The 21409-nt window shown below is 37.6% G+C and overlaps 1 protein-coding gene and 2 non-coding genes across 7 annotated transcripts in view; 2 read left to right on the top strand and 1 right to left on the bottom strand.

Annotated features, from left to right (window-relative positions):
- The first annotated feature begins 1490 nt into the window (after positions 1–1490).
- TRNAS-CGA (transfer RNA serine (anticodon CGA)) lies at positions 1491–1572 on the top strand. Its single transcript has one exon. It is a non-coding gene; the product is annotated as a tRNA-Ser (tRNA).
- Positions 1573–11789: 10217 nt separating this feature from the next.
- Positions 11790–11862, bottom strand: TRNAE-UUC (transfer RNA glutamic acid (anticodon UUC)). Its single transcript has one exon. It is a non-coding gene; the product is annotated as a tRNA-Glu (tRNA).
- Positions 11863–20150: 8288 nt separating this feature from the next.
- The window catches only part of PSMD14 (proteasome 26S subunit, non-ATPase 14), a 101469-nt gene continuing 100210 nt past the window's right edge, over positions 20151–21409 (top strand). For all 5 annotated transcript variants that reach the window (XM_081581613.1, XM_081581615.1, XM_081581614.1 and 2 more), the window contains exon 1: positions 20151–20315. The gene's annotated coding sequence lies outside the window, so the exon portion shown is untranslated. The remainder of the gene's footprint in view (positions 20316–21409) is intronic.

Raw genomic sequence — 21409 nt, 5'->3', positions numbered from 1 at the left:
GGAGTTGGTGATGGACAGGGAGGCCTGCTGTGCTGCAATCCACGGGGGGTTGCAAAGAGTCGGACACGGCTGAGTGACTGAACTTAACTCAACTGAAGCTGTTTCAATTATTAAAATACTCTAGTACTCAAATGTCATAAAGTATTCAAAATAAATGCTATAAAACGTGCAAAGGTCTATGCAATTCATCAATAAGATTTGACCCAGTTCTAATAATTCTGCTGGATCATCGAAAAAGCAAGAGAGTTCCAGAAAAACATCTATTTCTGCTTTATTGACTATGCCAAAGCCTTTGACTGTGTGGATCACAAGAAACTGTGGAAAATTCTGAAAGAGATGGGAATACCAGACCATCTGACCTGTCTCTTGAGAAACCTGTATGCAGGTCAGGAAGCAACCGTTAGAACTGGACATGGAACAACAGACTGGTTCCAAATAGGAAAAGGAGTACGTCAAGGCTGTATATTGTCACCCTGCTTATTTAACTTATATGCAGAGTACATCATGAGAAACGCTGGGCTGGAAGAAACACAAGCTGGAATCAAGATAGCCGGGAGAAATATCAATAACCTCAGATATGCGGATGACACCACCCTTATGGCAGAAAGTGAAGAAGAACTAAAGAGCCTCTTGATGAAAGTGAAAGAGGAGAGTGAAAAAGTTGGCTTAAAGCTCAACGTTCAGAAAACTAAGATCATGGCATCTGGTCCCATTACTTCATGGGAAATAGATGGGGAAACAGTGGAAACAGTGTCAGACTTTATTTTTGGTGGCTCCAAAATCACTGCTGATGGTGATTGCAGCCATGAAATTAAAAGACGCTTACTCCTTGGAAGGAAGGTTATGGCCAACCTAGATAGCATATTTAAAAGCAGAGACATTCCTTTGCCAACAAAAGTACGTCTAGTCAAGGCTGTGGTTTCTCCAGTAGTCATGTATGGATGTGAGAGTTGGACAGTGAAGAAAGCTGAGCGCCGAAGAATTGATGCTTTTGAACTGTGGTGTTGGAGAAGACTCGTGAGAGTCCCTTGGACTGCAAGGAGATCCAATCAATCCATCCTAAAAGAGATCAGTCCTGGGTGTTCATTGGAAGGTCTGATGTTGAAGCTGAAACTCCAATACTTTGGGCACCTCATGCGAAGGGTTGACTCATTGGGAAAGACCCTAATGCTGGGTAGGATTGGGGGCGGGAGGAGAAGGGGACGACAGAGGATGAGATGGTTGGATGGCATCACCAACTCGATGGACATGGGTTTGCGTAGACTCAGGGAGTTGGTGATGGACAGAGAGGCCTGGCGTGCTGCAATTCATGGGGTCGCAAAGAGTCGGACACAACTGAGCGACTGAACTGAACTGAACTGAACTGAATAATTCTGCCTGCTTTATTTGATTATTTAACATTAGAAGTAGCCGTATTTTAAAACAAAATTGGGGGAAAGGAAGCATTTGCTGCTAGCAGTTACTTTTAAGAAGTGGTATCTGGAAATAGAGCTGTGATGTCTGGGTGGTCAAAGCATTGGACTCGAAATCCAACGGGGTCTCCCTGCCCAGGTTAGAATCCTGCTCACAGCATTTCTCAGTGAAATGAAAAGATGTTGGCTCCTTGGAAGAAAAACGATGACAAACCTAGACAGTGTATTAAAAAGCAGAGACATTACTTTGCCTACCAATGTCCGTATAGTCAAAGCTATGGTTTTTTCCAGTAGTATGTACAGATGTGAGATCTGGACAATTAAAAAGGCTGGGCACTGAAAAATCGATGCCTTTGAACTGTGGTGTTGGAGAAGACTCTTGAGAGTTCCTTGGACAGTAAGGAGATCAAACCAGTCAGTTCTAAAGGAAATCAACCCTGAGTATTCATTGGAAGCACTGATGCTGAAGCTGAAGTTCCAATACTTTGGCCACCTGATGCAAAGAGCCGACTCATTGGAAAAGACCCTGATGCTGGGAAAGACCAAAGGCAAGAGAAGGGGACAACAGAGGATGAGATGACTGGATGGCATCACCAACTCAATAGACATGATTGAAAGCCCATTTTAGAAAGATCTTAATCTGGATTGTTTAAAATGAACTTTTCTCTAAATCTTAAAGAGATAAATTTCACCAAACCTGAAAATTCACTTATGGGATTTACCTCAAAGGAAGTCAGGGTTTTTTCCAAATAGTTTAACTTAAAGAATAGACATTGTTACTTAGACATAGGCGCCATCTAGTGGCAAAAGGTAGTAGTTTGGGGGTAATTGTTTTCTCATTGGGTAAGAACAATATGAAACTGACTACATTTAAAGGTTTTGTTAAAGGCTTAAAAAAACGTCATTTTAAATTGTAGAGATTATTTACTGAATTTCAAAATAATTTATATTAATGAACATCAAAGAGCGAGGAAGAGGTTGAAAATGATGAAGGTAATATCAGCATATATAGTAAAGATATGGGTGATATAAAATGGAAAATCAATACAAATAGAATTTAAGAAAAAAGTTTTTGAATATTGTTATAGATACTTACTGTATACACACATTTTATGAAGAATAGTCTTCTTATGATCAGAGCTCATTTTAAAAATTATTAATATGTAGTGGGATTCTCTTTTCTCTGATGAAAGTGGTTACATCACTATATATTCAAAAAATTAGCCCATTGTAAGGAAAATTGGACTTTCTGATTATTTATAATTAACCAGTAAATGTTTACTAAGTAGGTATTCTACATAACTAGGTTCTGGGGAATGACTGTGATTGAAAAAATATATAGTCTCTATTTATAATCTAACAAACTATAGCTGACATGACAAGAAATTAATTACAAAAGAAAACATTTAGTAGGAAAATTAATTTAAATGACATTCAAAACATATAACCACTGAATAAACAAAGCTCAAGAAATAGCATATTTGCTTATTCTGGTGCTTTGTACCAGCTCAAGAGAAATCATCTCTATTAAAAGTTTATTATATGTGCTCATTACTTTTCTTCCACTGGTATGTTCAAACATAAATATAATGTTTTCTTATATAAAGAATTAATAATGTCAATTGTATGAAACCATATGTAACATTGCCGGGTGATGGTAGATATTTTGTTCCTTTAATTCTTTTAATCTTTAATACAGATAATCAAGAATAGTTACTGTGAAAACTGAACAAGTACTGAAGCGGAATGTTTTAGATGGGGTATGATTAGACAAAGGAAGATTTAAGATGTTTTGAGTAAGATCTGGAACAGAGTGATAGTATAAAATGACAAAAGAAGTAGCAAAAATGCATATAAAATAGGAGCATAAAATTGAAAGTTAACATGTTGTATTAATGATGTAGAGATCCATGCAAATGTAGAGGTCAATGTGGAAAGTAAAAAGAAATAACACAAGAATGTGATTAGAATCATGCAAGGAATTCTCTCTTAAAGATTTATTTTATATCAATAAGATAGGCAATAGGGAAAATTGTACTCGATATTAGAGTTGTAAAGACTGATAAGATTAGGTTCCTGCACTGAAAGAACACGTAATCAACTAGGGTAGAACATTTGCTGGGTATCCAAAATTATTTTGAATTTTACTCAGTTTATTGATAAGTATATCCGTTCGATGTTTTTATTTCTGAAGTGTTAATTTTCAAATTCTCATGCACTAATCACAGGGAAAGTGTGCATAGTTCTTTTGGTTGAAGAACCAAAGAACCATATTCCAGGATGGTCCCTAATGTCAGTGCATTTTTCTCGATCCTAATGATTTCCAGGGTGATTGTCAAGAGGTAGTTTGGCCATGTAGTTTCATGATATCCTCCTTAGATATCATTTGTTAATTCAGTATTCTACAGCAAGATTTGGAATGACTTGATGAAGTGTGCTGAATATTTTCTGCTGTTCATCCTCTTCACCCTGCTCTCTGCCCTAGGAGACTGGTTCCTAAAGACCAAATCATCTGGAAGCTGGTCTTAGCTTGAGACTGTCTGAATTATACTAAGGCCAGAGCTCCTGTCAGGTGGCCCATCCCCCATAGCAACACTCTCATTTCAGCTTTGGTTACTACTACCTCCATTTGCCCCTCAAGTCTAGGGAGAGTAACACCTTCATGTTGGCAGGTACTTCAATTGAATTCCTTTAAATTTGCCCAGATCTTTGATTAAACTATCTTTCAATGATATCTTTTGAATGTGTTTCTGTTTCCTGCTGGAATTCTGATATAAGGCTTCCAGTCACAGTCCCAGGAAGAAGATTATAGAAAAGGAATATACACTAAAAAGAGAGAGACTAGGCAGAAGAGGCTATGTTTATGTTGTGGTAACAAACAAGAACTAAAATCTTAGTGGTTTAACACAGAGAAGATTATTTCTCTGTCACTCAAAGGTCACTATCATCGATGTAATTCTTCAAGGCAGCTATCATTCATGTGTCACTTAGCAATCTCATCTTCTTTGATTTTCTGGCTTCAGTGTCTTACCACAAGACATCCACATTTGCTGCTGCAGGGGGAAAGGGAACTGGAAAATTGCACAGTGGCTTTTTACTGCCTCAGCCGAGAAGAAAAACACATCACTTCTTCTCACAGTTGATTGACTTGAAGTATCAGATCTCCCTGGCCAACTCCTAAGGGGCTGGGAACTTTAGTCCTGTGTGAGCTCAGGAAGGAAAAAGGACATAGAATACCTACTATTGTGGTATAATAAGCAATATGTGCATGCACAGTCACTAAGTCCTGTTTGACTTTTTGCAACCCCATGAACTGTAGCCCATCAGGCTCCTCTGTCCATGGGATTTCCCAGGCAAGAATACTGGAGTGGGTTGCCATTTCCTCCTCCAGGGGATCTTCTCAACCCAGGGATCAAACCCGCATCTCCTGTGTCTCCTGCACTGGCAGCAGATTCTTTATCACTAAGCCACCTGGGAAGCCCCATAATAAGCAATATCTTTGGCTTTTGTCTGTGGTTCCCGGCACAGGGTTCCATTTTAACTTTCTGAGTGCTAGGAGTGACCTTTGTCATTCACAATAAGCCCCTTTATATCACACTTAAGTTTATGCTAATGAGATAACTTAGAAAAAGGTCCCTAGGTAGCCTCAGGATGGGCCTGGTCACCAGAAAGACCAAGCGATTAGAGGGTAGGAAATTGCACCCCCACCCACTGACTTCCAGTGGGGGGAGAGGGGCTGGATATTGAACTCTTTAAAACTCCTTAACAATGAAATTTAGAGAGCTTCCAGATTGATGAACAGATCAAGTTGGTGGGAGGGTGGCATACCTGGAGAGGACAAGGAAGCTCTGTGCCCTCACCACCTTATGTACTTTTCCATCTGCCTATTCCTCTGTGTCTTTCATAATCAACTGGAATTATAAGCATAGCATTTTCTTGAGTCCTATGAGTCATTCTAGCAAATTATCAAAACTTGGAGAGAGAATTTGGAATTTGTAGCCAAGTTAGATGTGGACTGTCTGGTACCAGGGACTTGGTACTTAGGCCTGATGTTTGAGTGAGAGCAGTGTTAGGAGACTAAGTCCTTAAACTTGTGAAGTCCAACACTAACTCTGGGTAGTTAGGGTAGTTAGTATCAGAATAGTACTGAATTGTAGGACACTCAGATGGTGTCAGAGAATCAGAGAGTTAGAGATGTAGTGTTGGAAAAGACTAAATGTAGACATTGATAAGTTAAACTGTCATGTTAAAATTTAAGAGTAGCAAATGAAAAAGATCAGATATCATATACAAAGTCAATTGATTTATAGGTCATATGCAATAACTATAATAATAGCATAATGTTTACTAAATGCTTTACAAATATTAAGCCATTTTATCCTCATAACAACCCTATTTAACAAGTAGCATAATTGTCCACATTCTGTCTCTAGAATTCATGCTGCTAACCGCTAATGCTAACATTATATATATATATGTCTTTATTTGACAATTGCAATAGATATCAGCATATTTTATACAGGTAGCAATAAACAATAGTAAATGTGGCATGAAAAGATATACAAAATGTTAACAATTAGTATGTGAAACTGAAAATCTTCATAGTTTAGAAAAAAATAAAGCATTTGCTCTTGGCAGTTGGTGGAGATAGAATCATCTCTAAAACTAAAGTACTAGAAAATAGAAACGGTGGTGGTTTAGTCGCTAAGTCGTGTCAGACTCTTTGTGACCCCATGAATTGTAGCCTGCCAGGTTCCTCTGTCCATGATTTTCCAGGCAAGAATACTAGAGTGGGTTGTCATTTACTTCTCCAGGGGATCTTCCCTGATCTTCCTCACAAAGGGATCAAACCCACGTCTCCTGCGTTACAAGTAGATTCTTTACCGACTGAGCCACCAGGGAAGCCAATAGATTTGATGATATGTGAGAACTTATTACAGAAGTGTGACATTTCAAATCAGTAAGATAAAGACAAATTACTTAATAAAGTGAAGAACAGTTAGGTAGTAATCTTGAAAGAAGTGAGAATTTAGGGACCTACTTTACTCCTTACACAAAAATGAAATCCAGATTGATCAACAGTTTAAATGTAAAAGTGTTTGAAGAAGGAAGAATGATTGTTTAAATTTCTTTATGCGGTGAAATCCTTTTCTTTCTGGGTTGAGTATATGCAACCCAGAAGCAAAAGCAAAATCAGCAAGCTTTCTTTGAAAGTTTTATGCAGTGAAAAGTAACAAACAAATTTACAGAGGGCGCCAGGTTTTCTCACCCACCACATCGATAGAGCAGTTCGGCATTAGTCTATGTACTGACGCTCCAAGTAAGGTTCTAGCTGACAAAATGTTCTTGTACTAGAATAAGATAAAGAAGAGGAAGAAGTTGAGAAACACTCTCCAGTTGTGCACACTAAGGCCCAGAGCAGTTAAAGTCACAGAGCCACAATCTGCTCCAGGCTTGTGCTGTTTTGTCGTTTGTTTTGTTTCTTTTTATTATCCCTTTGTTAAGATTAAAGAAACACTATATTGCCATTAAAATAAAGCCTCTTTTTCAGTAATAAAATAGCCTATTGATTTTTTTCAGTTTGCTTAACCCTTAATAGCTTTGAATCTTTTTCATGTGTCCCATTATTGATTATTTAATTACTTAATAGCACTGTCTAAAAATATGTAGGTTAGGAAGAATGGAATAGACTTTGCAAAGAAACATACAATGGGTGTGTTTCTTTTAGAGTTATTTAAAAATTCTTCCAAACAGTTAAAAATTCATTAGCAACACCCAGCCTAATGAAATTTGGCATAATGCCAAATGTCCAAAGTATCTTATTATAAAGAAGATGATACCTTCAAGGCAATTGCATAGCACAGATACCATGGTTGGTATCACAACTCTAGCAAGCCTTTTTAACATGTTAGTCTCATAAAGTTACTTCTTATAAACATACATAAATTAGCATTTATATATATGTGTACATACATGATTTGATGTTGCATTGCATGTAATATTAATTTAAGATTTTTTATCAAAATGATTAATAATTCAGTTGCTCGTGTAATATTGATGGTCCAATCATGTTTTGAAATGTGAAATAAAAAATTCTTTCTCAGTAGGCACAAGTAATCTGTGTTTATTTAATTCTTAATCAAATTATTTGTACTTTGAACATTGTACTAAATGGCTGAGATTTATTGCAAATGTTACCATCTACCTACAGAGAACTCTTGTCATTCATGAACATCAAATCCTCTTCACAAATTAGTTTATTTTCTCCCAAATTGTTTGGAATTCATTTATTTACACTAACATTTTAAAGCATTAAGGTTATTGCTTAATTTATTAAATACACAATAGTTATACAAAGCTATCATAAAATGCTAGGAAAAAAAGATTAACAGGGTTTATAGTGAACTAATCTACAAATCAAATAAATTCATTACAAAAATAATTATACTCTAATAATAGGACTCTTTATAGATTCAATTAATATCATCCAACAAAGATAATCTTGTTCAAGCTACCTCATTAGAGGCTAAGTAAGCTTTTGAAGTTTAAATGGAGCAGTATTTTCTGATATTTAATACATTTTTTATTTAATTTTCTTATTTCTAAGTGGATCAAATTTATTTTATAAAAGGTTCAGAAATATAAGTCCTAACCAATGGTTCACTAATATTTTTCTCTTAAAACAGGAGCCAAGTGTAAGTTTCTGGATTTTATAAAATTAATAAAAAAATTTTTTTTCTAATTCTTAAGAAGAGAATGGATTTTATACAAACAATATTGTGCATGTTGAAACAAATAATAAATGACAGTATTTTATTTCTTTGAATCCTGCGGTAGAAAAGCAGTTGGGTTTTTAGTAGTGATCTGATACAGCCAATTGCCTTAAGTGAGAATACACATAGATAGAGTCTCCAAGTGATCACTTAAAATTAAAATATAAAAAGAAGCCATAATCTAGAGACACTGAGCTATTAGGTCTTCACTCTTCTACTTTTTTTTGGGCACTCTCTACTCTAACAATTTTAGGAGAGATACTTTAGTTTCCTTCACTTATAAACTCCCAAAGAAGTAAATGGAAGATAGGACATTATCAGTCAAAAAATTGGGTATCTCCCTGTGCCTCTTATTTTAAAGCTCTCAAGAACTGAAATATTTGATACTATCCTTGCCAATGATAAAGCCTTCTTTGATTATAGCTAATGAAGCTCTTCAAAACTGTCATGCTATATATTATGTGGAATATAGAACATTCAGTATTTTTCTCAAAATAACATTCAATTGAATTCACCTGTTAGTTTTATTTTCTAGGTTAAAACTCCCAAATTACTCTCATCTTTATTCATGCTTTCTATTATTAAAACAATTGCTATTGTTGTTTGTTCTTTTTCTTAAAATGTGATAAAAGCTAGATATAGGATTCTAAAAGGGGCCAGTCAATGGCAAAAATAGGAAGAAATTACTTCCTTGCATATGCTTTCGTGAACAAGAATGGAGAGGGGGAGGTTAAGAAGTATACATATGAGAAAGATGGAGATTTTGGTGAACTTTGTAACTGTAGGTAGTGGTAAGGAGGAGATATATATCCTAAAAGCATTGAATGTGCCTATGAAAATGGCCAGAAGCATTATACCGTTACACTGTATGGAAAGGGGCAAGCAGCTTTGGGGTGGGGGGTGGTGAGGAGAGAAAATATGATGAAGATTAGTCATGCACCAAAATGGAAAATAAATTTTTAGGATTAAAATTAAATGTATTCTTTATCAGCCATCATGTGTGATGAAGTCAGCTTTTAACTGTGGAATACCACAGTCATTTTTCCTGTGTATGCTAGCAGAATTACATTACATGACAGTTTCAACTCACTGAAGAAAGTAAAAATTTGGGAATATTTATGCAAAGTTAATAACGAAACATGCATATTTTGAAGCAAAAAACAATGAAGAGATCTTAAAAATCTACTCAGGAGTATGTAAAACCATTAAAAGAGAGTCAGATGGATTGGGTAGTGACTTTAAGGATTTGCCTGGGGGCATTTGTGTTGAGATTTAGAGTATGATAAGCAGGATTTGATTTTTTTTGTTTGTTTTTCTGCTACAAAGTGAAACGGGTAGACTCTGAATATGTGAAATAGTGGTCACTAGATATTTAAATTTGAAATTCTTATAGACAAAAATCTGTGCAAAATGACTCAATATCATATATCATTTGCTTACATTTGTATATTCAGCTTATAGGCCACCATGGCTATTCTAAATATACTATTCTGAAATGAGAGCTTTTTCTTATAATTAATACTATCTATTCTTTGAATTTGGGATTATTAGAAGTGAAGTTTAAACTATTGGATAATTCTACCTATCATACCATACTCTTTGGTTATCTATATTTTTCAAGCTGAATATGCTTAATTCTAAGTACTGCTGCTGCTGCTGCTGCTAAGTTGCTTCAGCTGTGTCCGACTCTGTGCGAACCCACAGATGGCAGCCCACCGGGCTCTGCCATCCCTGGGATTCTCCAGGCAAGAATACTGGAGTGGGGTGCCATTGCCTTCTCCGAATTCTAAGTACCATCCTAGACAAAATGTTACACATCTGCTTTTAAAGTCCTATGTAAATATGTAAATAAGTATTAAGGTATTCTACAGCCAAAGTATTTGAGAAGAGAGAAGGTGTGAATCATTAGAAAAGATTGACCTGGGGTTGAAACTTGTGTGCTGTATACTAAGTCGCTTTAGTCATGTCCAACTCTTTACAACCCTATGGACTGTAGCCCACAGGCTCCTCTGTACATGGGTTTCTCCAGGAAAGAATAGTGGAATCGGTTGCCATCTCTCCTCCAGGGGATCTTCGCAACCCAGGGATCAAACCCCTGTCTCTTACGTCTCCTGCATTGGCCGGTGAGTTCTTTACCACTGGTGCCACCTGGGAAGCCCTTGGGCTTGAAACTTGGATTTTCTAAATTTCATGCTCATCACTTGAAAAGTAATGATGTTGGACTTTTAAGTACATGGTCAATTATTTTCTTGTTAACTCTTTGCCTGAGATAGTTGAACCTCAATTTGCTTCTAAGGCCCTAAAGGATACAGTGATAATCAACACAGATATAGTCCCTGTCTTATAAAGCTTGGGGTTGAGTGATAGTAAAAGCTGATATTATTTTTATAGGCCCAGTACTGTGCTAAGTGCATCATATGCACTATTTTATTTAGTCACATAATCCTACCAGGTTGTTAATATTATTTTGATTTTATAGAGAAGGAGACTCAAGCTTATAGAGATTAGGTGACTTGCCCAAGGTAAGTAAAAGATGGAACCAATATTTGATTCTAGAACTGTCAGATACCACAGTCTGGATTATTGTAGTTATGTAATAAGTCTTGGAGTCAGGTAGCATAAATAATTTACCTTCATTTTCTTTTTATTCCACAGTTGATTTGGTTATTTTAAGTCCTTCACATTTCCATATGAATTTAAGAATCAGCTTGGGGAGAATTGATAACCCAGCTGCTGCTGCTAAGTCGCTTCAGTCATGTCCGACTCTGTGCGATCCCATAGATGGCAGCCCACCAGGCTCCCCCCTCCCTGGGATTCTGCAGGCAAGAATACTGGAGTGGGTTGCCATTTCCTTCTCCAGTGCATGAAAGGGAAAAGTGAAAGTGAAGTCGCTCAGTCGTGTTCGACTCTTAGCGACCCCATGGACTGTAGCCTACCAGGCTCCTCCGTCCATGGGGTTTTCCAGGCAAGAGTACTGGAGTGGGGTGCCATTGCCTTCTCCGTGATAACCCAGCATTAAATCTGATTCCGTTACTTAGAAATATTTTGATCCTTTGGGGTCTGCTTTTAAGCTTTTAAGTAGGACCAAACCTGCTTTTCACGTATGGCTAGTTATTCCCCATTATTGAAACATACCATTCTTGGTGCTCTTACTGATGCTGTTTTAATTATAAGGTTTTTTCCTAAGGCTAGCATTTATTATTATTATTATTCCCGGCCCTTATGAACCACTCTACCCTCTAATTCTTTCACATGGTTCTTTCCCCAGCCACATGCATGCACTGATTACCAATCAACTGAATATTCAAGGTGGTCACTCTGTAGATCTCTGGCATTCTCCCTGTGTATCTCTCTCCTCTCTAGTTCTCTGCCTGATGAACTCTAGGAGCCTGGCTTCCCCAGACTCCCACCTCTGTCTCTTCAATTCTGGTAGGCCTCTGGGTTCACCTGAGTTCTTTTCTTCCTGTGTTGAGGTTTGGACATTTTCCCCAGGCAGTAAACTGGGACAACTGGAAGAACTAGAGCACTCTGCTCACTTGTTTTCCATCTCTCAGGGTTCATTGTCTTTTTGTTTTGGCTGCACCATGTGCTTCTGGAATCTTAGTTCCCCAACTAGGAATTGAACCCAGGCCCTCAACAATGAAAGCACAGAGTCCTAACCACTGGACCACTGGGGACTTCCCCTCATTGTCCTTTGATGCTTGATGTCCATTGTCTTCTTCCTTCTCACTAGAGATGACAGTCTCTCTAGCAGTTAGCCATTAGAGTGTAAACAAAAGTGATTATGTGTAAGTTCTGGTTCAAGCTCTTAACTAAAAGTTGCTTGCCCCTGATTCCTCTTTCCCTTTCCCACATGCCATAATATGAGAGGATGATGGCACAGCTGGGAGACGGACCCCAGGCTTCTGAGAACCTCATGGAGCAGTGCCACTCTGACCCCCTCACTACTGTGATCTTCAGGTGAGATAGAAAGAAATGTGATAACCTGTTTTGTTGTCATTCAGTTGCTCAGTCGTGTCCTACTCTTTGGGGCACCATGGACTGCACCATGACAGGCTTCCCTGTCTTTCACTATCTCCCAGAGGTTGCTCAAACTCATGTCCATTGAGTCACTGATGCCATCCAACCATCTCATCCTCTGTCATCCCCTTCTCCTCCTGCCTTCAATCTTTCCCAGCATCACTGGGATCCCAATGAGTTGGTTCTTCACATCAGGTGGCCAAAGTTTTGGAGCTTCAGCTTCAGCATCAGTCCTTCCAATGACTATTCAGGATTGATTTCCTTTAGGATACTGTTTTGATCTCCTTGCTGTCCAGAGGACCCTAAGAGTCTTCTCCAACACCACAGTTCAAAAGCATCAATTCTTCGACACTCAGCTTTCTTTACAATCCAACTCATGTCCATACATGATTACTGGAAAAACCATAGCTTTGAGTATACGGAACTTTATAGGCAAAGTAACGTCTCTGCTTTTTAATATGCTGTATAGATTGGTCATAGATTTTCTTCCAAGGAGCAAGCGTCTTTTAATTTCATGGCTGCAGTCACCATCTGTAGCGATTTTGGATAACTTGTTTAAGTCGTTACTATTTTGGTCTTTGTTGCTGCTGCTGCTGCTAAGTTGCTTCAGTTGTGTCCAACTCCCCATAGATGGCAGCCCACCAGGCTCCCCCGTCCCTGGGATTCTCCAGGCAAGAACACTGGAGTGGGTTGCCATTTCCTTTAATGCATGAAAGTGAAAAGTGAAAGTGAAGTCTCTCAGTTGTGTCTGACTCTTAGAGACCCCATGGACTGCAGCCTACCAGGCTCCTTTGTCCATGGGATTTTCTAGGCAAGAGTACTGGAGTGGGTTGCCATTGCCTTCTCCATGGTCTTTTGCTAAAGCAACTCATATACTAATCAGTACAGCCAAGGAAAGTAAATAACTTCCCAGATTCATACACATAGGAAGTAATGGAGTTAATTTCTCAACCCAGATTTATCTATAATCATAATCATTGTCCCAGGTTTCCCAAATTTTGGTTATATTTGTGCCATTTTCACAATTTTTCCCATATCCACTTTTTATTTGTGTCATTGTTTACTTAATATTTTTCCTTAAATAGATGCTTTTAGAAGAAATTGTTATCTTAAGCAATAATAGTCATTAAATTAAAGGTCTGATATGCTCTTTATATATTTTTCTAGTATACATCAAAATAAGTATATATCCATTAATGTAAAAGATGTCCACAGATGTCCAAAATCATCTTGTGTACCACCCATGGTATTCATGAAAAACACTGAGAAATACACTGTATTTTGATTTTGCCTCTTAATCAATTAATCACAATGAGTAGAGATCACAGTGAGTAGAAAGACCAGACTCATCTGGAAGAATTAATTACATGATAGACTTCCCTCACTCTATCCCCAAGAATCCAAGATAGTTGTTCACCAATTTCTTCTATTATTTGCCAATATTATGAACAGATCTATGACTTTTCAAATTTCCCTGTTGAATGTCGTCTCCTTGGAGCAGCATTCCAACCTCAGTGGACTGCTAAACCCATGCATCTGCCTGTTTTAGAAAGAAGGTAGTCACATACATTCTAAAGTGTCACAGACATCTAAAATTATACCTGTTAACACTTTAGAAAAATAAAATGATAACATAGAAGGAAGTGACATTAATTGCATATCAGTTGCTTTTCCACCAAATTAAAAAAATAATCACTGGTTACTATGAATTTTAATTCTGCTACTAACCAGCAACAGGACCTTTCTCATGCAAAGTATCCTCTTAGGGTTACATTTTACTGAAATGAAAATGAAGAGTTTGAAAGTATACAAAACAATAATAACTCCATAGTAAAGAATGTGCCAAAGTCATGACTTGGCATTTCAGAAAAGAGTAAGTATAAATGGTCAACAAACACTTGAAAGATATTCAACTTTATTAGTAATCAGGAACATGTAAATTAAAGCAAAATGATACATCATTGTACTTTCATTAGATTGGCAAAAATTAAGAAGTCCAACAAAATTAAATGCTAGTGATGATGTAGAGCAACAAGAAAGTTTGAACGTTAAATGGGATTACAGTTTGACATTATCAAGTTGAAATTGACAACATGCATGCCTTTGAACCCAGCAATTTTACTTGTAGGTATATAGTCTTGAGAATCTCTTGGTTAGATAGACCAGGGAATATAGAGAATATATAGAGAATATTTATAGCAGTGTTGTTCATAATAGCAAAAAACAAAAAATTAGAAACAATCCAAATGACCATCAACTGGAGAATGATAAATGGTGATATAGTAATCAGTTCAGTTCATTTCAGTTGCTCAGTCGTGTCCAACTCTTTGCAGCCCCATGGACCCCCTGGCAGCATGCCAGGCTTCCCTGTCCATCACCAACTCCTGGAGCCTACTCAAACTCATGTCCATTGTGTCGGTGATGCCATCCAACCATCTCATCCTCTGTCGTCCCCGTAATACAACAAAGAAAAACCTGGAAAAACAGACAATAGAAATTTGCAAGTCTTCAGAAGGTACATGGTAATTAAAACTTTCAGCCAGAATAAAATAGTACATAAAGCCCTATAGAATAAAAGGAGAATTGGATGGAAAATGGCAGAGGAAAAAGGACCAACAAATTTCCTTTTCAAAAGGCAGAGGAAAAATATCTATACAAAACCTTTATTTTAATATTCATCTAGTATCAATTTCCTTTACCCATTATAGATGAAGTGTTATTTTCTGTGTCTTCCATACAGTTTCTTTCATCAGAAACCCTTTTGTATTGATTAAAATACTTTGTAATACAAATTATTATTTTGTAATCTTTTTTTTTTGGCTACACTGGCTTCCCTAGTGACTCATGTGGTAAAGAATCTGCTTGCAATGCAGGAGACCTGGGTTTGTTTCCGGGTTTGGAAGATCCCCTGCAGAAGGAAATGCTACCCACTCCAGTATTCTTGCCCAGAGTATCCCATGGACAGAGGAGCCTGGCAGGCTACAGTCCACGGGGTCACAAAGAACTGGACACGACTTAGCAACTAACACATGCAGCAATGTGCAGGGCTTGCTGGATCTCAGTTTCCCGACCAAGGAATCAAACCTGTGCCCCCAGCGGCGGAAGGGTGAAGTCTGAACTACTGGACCCCGAAGGAATCCCTCCCCACTTTTTAAAAATCTTAACAATATATTGGGTTTCTGAACTTAAGGGATGTCAATTTAGAATCATTTGAGTTATCCTGTGTATTTTACTTACTTTGCTAGAATGCAGTAAGTTACATTTTAGAGGCTTCTTGGAAACAGAGGTTATGCTTTTTTACCCAGTAGTAACTTGAATACATACTCTGAATTCTGATTTATCCTTTTTATGGCATCTTTTCTTTGTAGGTGCTAAAAAACAATCTCTGTTGAGTTATTTGCTCAAAGAACAATAAGGAAATTACTTGAGAAAATTAAATTTTATTGACACCAAGTATACTTAGGCCACATCACAAAAAATAATTATGGCAATATCAGTAGTGCCTTTTAAATTAAATGACAAATTGGAAGTGTTTAACAACATATGGTCCCTTTTTCTTGACATATATGATTAAGAATATATCTTTTTATCAAAATGTAAAATACCATCTGGCAGAAGTAACAATTATTCTATTGGCTTTATACATTAAATTACTGTACTTCAAAAAGTAAATATTTTCCTATTTTTCCTTTTTCTTCTACTAGATCTATTTATAATATTCAAAACTGTATAATTCAACCACTATAATTAGGTATAACAATTAAAACTGATTTTGAATTTTGAACAGAAAACAATGTTTATTAAATCTTTCCAAACATTTCTTAAAAATTCATTTTGCAATAGCTCTTTTCTAATATTCATGATTGTAAATTCAGGCTATCTGAAAACCTACTGTTACAACTTCTTGTCAGATACATAGTTAGACTTTGTATATAAAAGGAGTTATATGTATATGCATGTAGTGCTCTTTACAAAAAGGAAGGAATTTTTATAATAAGGTTCATGCATTTTGAACGTATGTAGTAATGCTAATAGCCAGAGTTATTCTTTCATTTGACAAACCTATCAGATTCAGAAGATACCAAATGAGCAGGAAAAGTTTCTCTCTGACACAGGTATATTATATATCTAATAAGGTAAACTTCTGCAATATATGATTTTAGGAAACATATCAAACAATTCACAATTTTGTGCATATAGTGTTCTCCAAAGCCACACTGGGACTAACCCAAACAATGAATGCTTTAAGCATTAGATGTAATATTTGTATCAGATACGTGGCCTGAATTCTATAAATTTTGTTGTTTATTTAACCTTAAAGAATTGATAATTTCAAGAGAGGCTATTAGATTTTAGATATTTCTGATCCTTTTGAGTATTCTTAGCAAGCAAACTACTTGAATAAATATCACTCTAATATTTAAGTATCTATGATGGCTAGGGCCTACCCCCTGTTTTCAAGAAGCTTAAAATTTAGATGCCAAGGCAGACAAGTAAAACAAGGATGCTAGAGTAGAATTGTAGGGTAAGCAATGTGACTGTTATTTACTGACCATACTTCAACCACTGGGGTAAAGTATAGGGATGGGAGATGGAAGAAAGGACATTTTAGACAGAAGTCATACTTTGGTATGAGTAAGGAAAGGACTAAATAACAAATTTGAGGATTTTCTTCTCTTTTATATCAATTATATTGTAGGATGAACTATATACAATAAAATGTATGTAAGTGTACAGTTTGATGAGTTTTGATAAGCCACCACAATAAAGAGATAGAATATTTCTGACAACCCAAAAAGTTCTTTCACATCCCATGCAGTCAATCCTCCCACCTAACTCCACATTGAACCCCCAAGAGAATCACTGATCTGCTTTCTGTCTCTATGTATTTGATTCCATTTGTTTAGAGTTCATTAATATTGTATTTTACAATATGTACTCTTTTGTGTCTCTTTTTCATCAGTACGATGTTTTTGAAAGTCATCCATGTTGTTGCATATATAAGTGGTTTCCTCTTTACTGCTGAACATCATTGTGTTGTAAGGACATTACACACTTTATCCACTTACCACTTGGGAAACATTGGGATTATTTCCAGTTTGGGGCTATTATGAATAAAACTGCTATGAACTATTATGTTTAAGTCTTGGTGTGAACAAATGTTTTTATTTACTTTTCGTAAATATATAAAGTGGAGCTGCTGGGTCAAGTGGTAATTGTATTTTTTTTTTTTTTTTTTACCTTGCAGGATCTTAGTTCCCTGAACAGAGATTGAACCTGGGCCACAGAAGTGAAAGCACTGAGTGCTAACCACTGGACCACTGAGGAATTCTCTGGTAATTGTACTTTTTAACTTCATTTTTGAAAAAAAATGCCAGAATGGGAATTCCCTAGAGGTACAGTTGTTAGGACTCTGTTCTTTCACTGCCTAGGTCTCCGTGTAGCCTGCTGCCACCCCTCCCTCCCCCCAAAATCCAACAATACCAGAACAATTTTCAAAGTGGTCAGACAATTTAAGTTACTGTCTGCATGGTAAATATACTTTTCATCCTCTTAGTTTCAAAATGTTTTGTCTTTAAATCTAAAATGTGTCTCTTGTGGCTTGCATATGGTTTTTTTTTTAACCCATTCTACAAATCTCTTTTAATTAGAATATTTAATCCATTTGTGATGCATTTATTTAGTTACATTTAATGTAATTACTGATAAGATAGTATTTATGCGTGACATTTTGCTATTTGTTTTCTTAATGTCATATATTTTTCTGTTCTTCTATTTCCCTGTTACTCCCGCCTTTTATGTTAAATACTTATTTGTATCTATAATTACTTTGTACTTTTAATTACCAGTCCATCCTAAAGGAAATCAGTCGTGCGTATTCATTGGAAGGACTGATGTTGAAGGTGAAACTCCCAATAGTTTGGCCACCTGATGCAAAGAGCTGACTCATCTGAAAAGACCCTGATGTTAGGAAAGATTGAAGGCAGGAGGAGAAGGGGTCGACAGAGGATGAGATGGTTGGATGGGATCACCGATTCAATGGACTTCAGTTTGAGCAAGCTCCAGGAGTTGGTGATGGACAGGGAAGCCTGGCATGCTGCAGTCCATGGGGTCCCAAAGAGTCAGACCTGACTGAGCAACTGAACCGAACTGGGGATTACAATCACCAATTTAGAACAATACAGCTTGGATTAATACCAGTTTAATTTCAATAGTATACAAAAACTTAGCTACTGTATAGCTTCATTCCCGCTTGCTTCCTTTGTACTATAATTATGATACAAATTAGATCCTTATACATAATATGCCTATCAACAAAGATTTATAATTACTATGCAGCTGTATTTTAAATGGGAGAAAAAAGAATTATAAACAAAAAATACATTTATACTTTTATAATTACTTATGTAGTTACAGGTTTCCTTTATATGGGTTTGAGTTATTGTCTAGTTTTTCATTTCAACCTGAAAGACTCCCTTTAGAATTTCTTGTATGGCAAGTTTCCTAGTGACAAATTCTTGTTATTTTTGTTTATACATGCATTTGGGGAATGTACTAATTTCTCCTTCATTTTTGAAGGATAGTTTTCCTGGATACAGAAGTCTTAGCTGACAGTCTTTCAGCATTTTGAACGTGTCATCCCACTGCTTTCTGCTTCAGTAGTTTTGGTTGTAAACCTTATTTAGGATTATGTGACGAGTGGCTTCTCTCTTGACACTTTCAAGATTCACTCCTTGACTTTGGTTTTCAACAGGTTAATTATAATGTGTCCAGGTGTATATTTCTTTAATTTATCCCACTTAGACTTTATTAAGCTTCATGGATGTGTGGATTAATGTTTTTTAATAAATTTGGAAAGTTTGTGACCATTAAGTGTCATCACATAGTATCAATAGTGTATACATGTCAATCCCAATCTCTCAATCCTTTCTGTTCTCCCCTTTCCCCCTTAGTATCCATCCTTTTGTTCTCTACATCTGTGCTGCTATTTCTGCTTTGTAAATAAGATGGTCTATGCCGATTTTTTAGATAGCGATTTTTGAGTGGGAAATTCTGTATAATTGTGCCACTCAAACAGCTTTGGATTCAGATGTCGCAATCCTTCCTTTCCCTCTATCCAGTAGATTGATTACCTTTCTTGTATTAGGAATGCTTTAAAGATGCTAATTATTTAGAACATATCTGACAAAGTGAGAGGGCTTGGTAAACGTCCGGCTCTAAACAGAGCCTGTACTGAATTGTGATGTAAACTTGTCAATAGTCATTTCTTGGGCGGTTTTGCTCTCAACACCTAGCAGGGGAGCTAATGGGTAAAACGTTATTGTTGATAATTACTTGGAGAAATGTGAGTAAATGATTTCTTAAGTTTTGTAAATTAAATTGGGCTTAAAATAGATGGTTTCGCTGTTAGCGAAATGTTTGTTTTCCTTGACATTGTATCTTCGCAAATTGGTAAAGACAAGAAGGTGAGTAGACTGCACTATGGAAAAGAACATCAGACCGACCGATTTCCACTGTTTTCACACTTCTCCCTTTTCTCTCTTGCTTCTCAGATAACCACGTTAAGTTTAGTTCAACTGAACCTTTTCGTTTTGAAGTAGGGCCGCGATGAACTCCAAAACGAAAGGAGTTCTGGACTTCGCATTCTTGCACTTCCATTTCCTATCCAGTCACCTCGCAGGGTGCGTAGGCCAGCGTCTCGGATCTCAGCGCTGGCCGAGCGCGGAGAAGCGGGGAAGGCAGACATGAGGGCGGAGCAGCGAGGATGTCCGAGGATGTCCGGCGCTAACTTCCGCCTCGCCCTCCGAGCCTGGAGTCAAGAAGCTGGCCCGCTCCGTCTGTCGCGGGCGCTACTCCAGGGACGCCTGCCCGACTCCCGAGTCGTCTCCAATTGGCCGTCGGAGGAACGGAAGCCGAAGAGGAGCAGTGAACCCGGAAGTGCTTCGCAGCAGAGGCCCGGGCGACTCTTTTGAATGGAATCGGGCTGATTCATCGCCGGTTCGCCGAGCCAGAGCCGGGCCCAGTCCGAGCTGCTGCTGTCGCTGTCGCCGCGTGTTGCTCCTGGAAGACAAGGGTCCAGACCGCGACCTCCCGCTCCGCCCGCCTTCAGGTAAGCCCGTGAAGGCAGGCCTCAGACGTCCGCGGAGGCAGCCGCGCTAGGCCGCTGCTAGCCCCGTGCTTTCCTGAGTCACGTTGCCCAGCCGAGTTGCCACTGGGGCCCCGGGCGGTGAGGGTGGAGTCCAGGTTCCTTCGTCCTCCTCGCTGGCTTCCCGGGTCTCTGATTAAGTTAGGTCTGGATGTAGTTTCCTTCCGGGCGTTTCTGCTCCGCTGAATTCACCACACTTTGGGAACCTCTCCTCCCTATACGGGGAGAATCCTTGGTTTTGGTCACTGTTTGTGTTCTGTTGAAAGTTACCCTTGTGTTGAAAAACTTCCCACCAGACAGGAAACAGGGCGAGAGAATAAAATGAACTTTACCGTTGAGTGCATGTTTGCTTTATCACTTCTCCCAAGGATAGGCCTTGACCCATTTTCATTTAGTTTTAGGTTTTTTGTCTCCCTTCAAAAACAAACAAAACCCAGAGGTGCACTGGTTTTTAACCTTGAAACTCTTAAAAACAAAGTGCAGTTATTTCTGCTCTGCCTTTGAACTTACTTTCAATTTGTCCTAATTGAGTAGTTGTTGATGAGTTGATTACATTTCTTGTTTTCGGTTAAGTAGCGACTTGCTACTGTGTGTTACATCTTGGAGCTCAGTTTTCCTGGGGACACTACGTTGTGTCAGTCAAAGAAGAAAAATGTAAACTTCTTGAAAAAGTTTGAAAATAATTCCTGTGATCGAAGGAAAAATTCTTGAAATTAAACTGGTATCCAAAAGTTGGTAAAAGATTTAATGGGAAAGGCAAGGAAGAGGTTTTTATAATGAGCAAGAAATGTACTTCTAGGGTGAAAATTATTTTTTTCCACTGCCCACAAAATTACTTAGTGCTGCTGACTTGATGTTTGTGAGTAAGCAAGAAGACGGCCACTGATAATGGTGAAATAACAAGAACTGAATACAGTTGTAGTGCAGATGATTAATATAATAGTAGCCTTCTAGTCTTGTCTTATAAAACTACCAGCTGGCTCATGTAAAGTTTAAATTGGGTATGTTTTAAACATACAAACTTAAGTGGGTTATTGTGCATTTAAAGAGATTAAGAT

Source organism: Giraffa tippelskirchi, chromosome 3 (assembly GCF_054371585.1).
Source record: "Giraffa tippelskirchi isolate mGirTip1 chromosome 3, T2T-mGirTip1v1.2.pri, whole genome shotgun sequence".
Lineage (NCBI taxonomy): Eukaryota > Metazoa > Chordata > Mammalia > Artiodactyla > Giraffidae > Giraffa > Giraffa tippelskirchi.
This window is presented reverse-complemented; position numbering and strand designations above follow the sequence as displayed.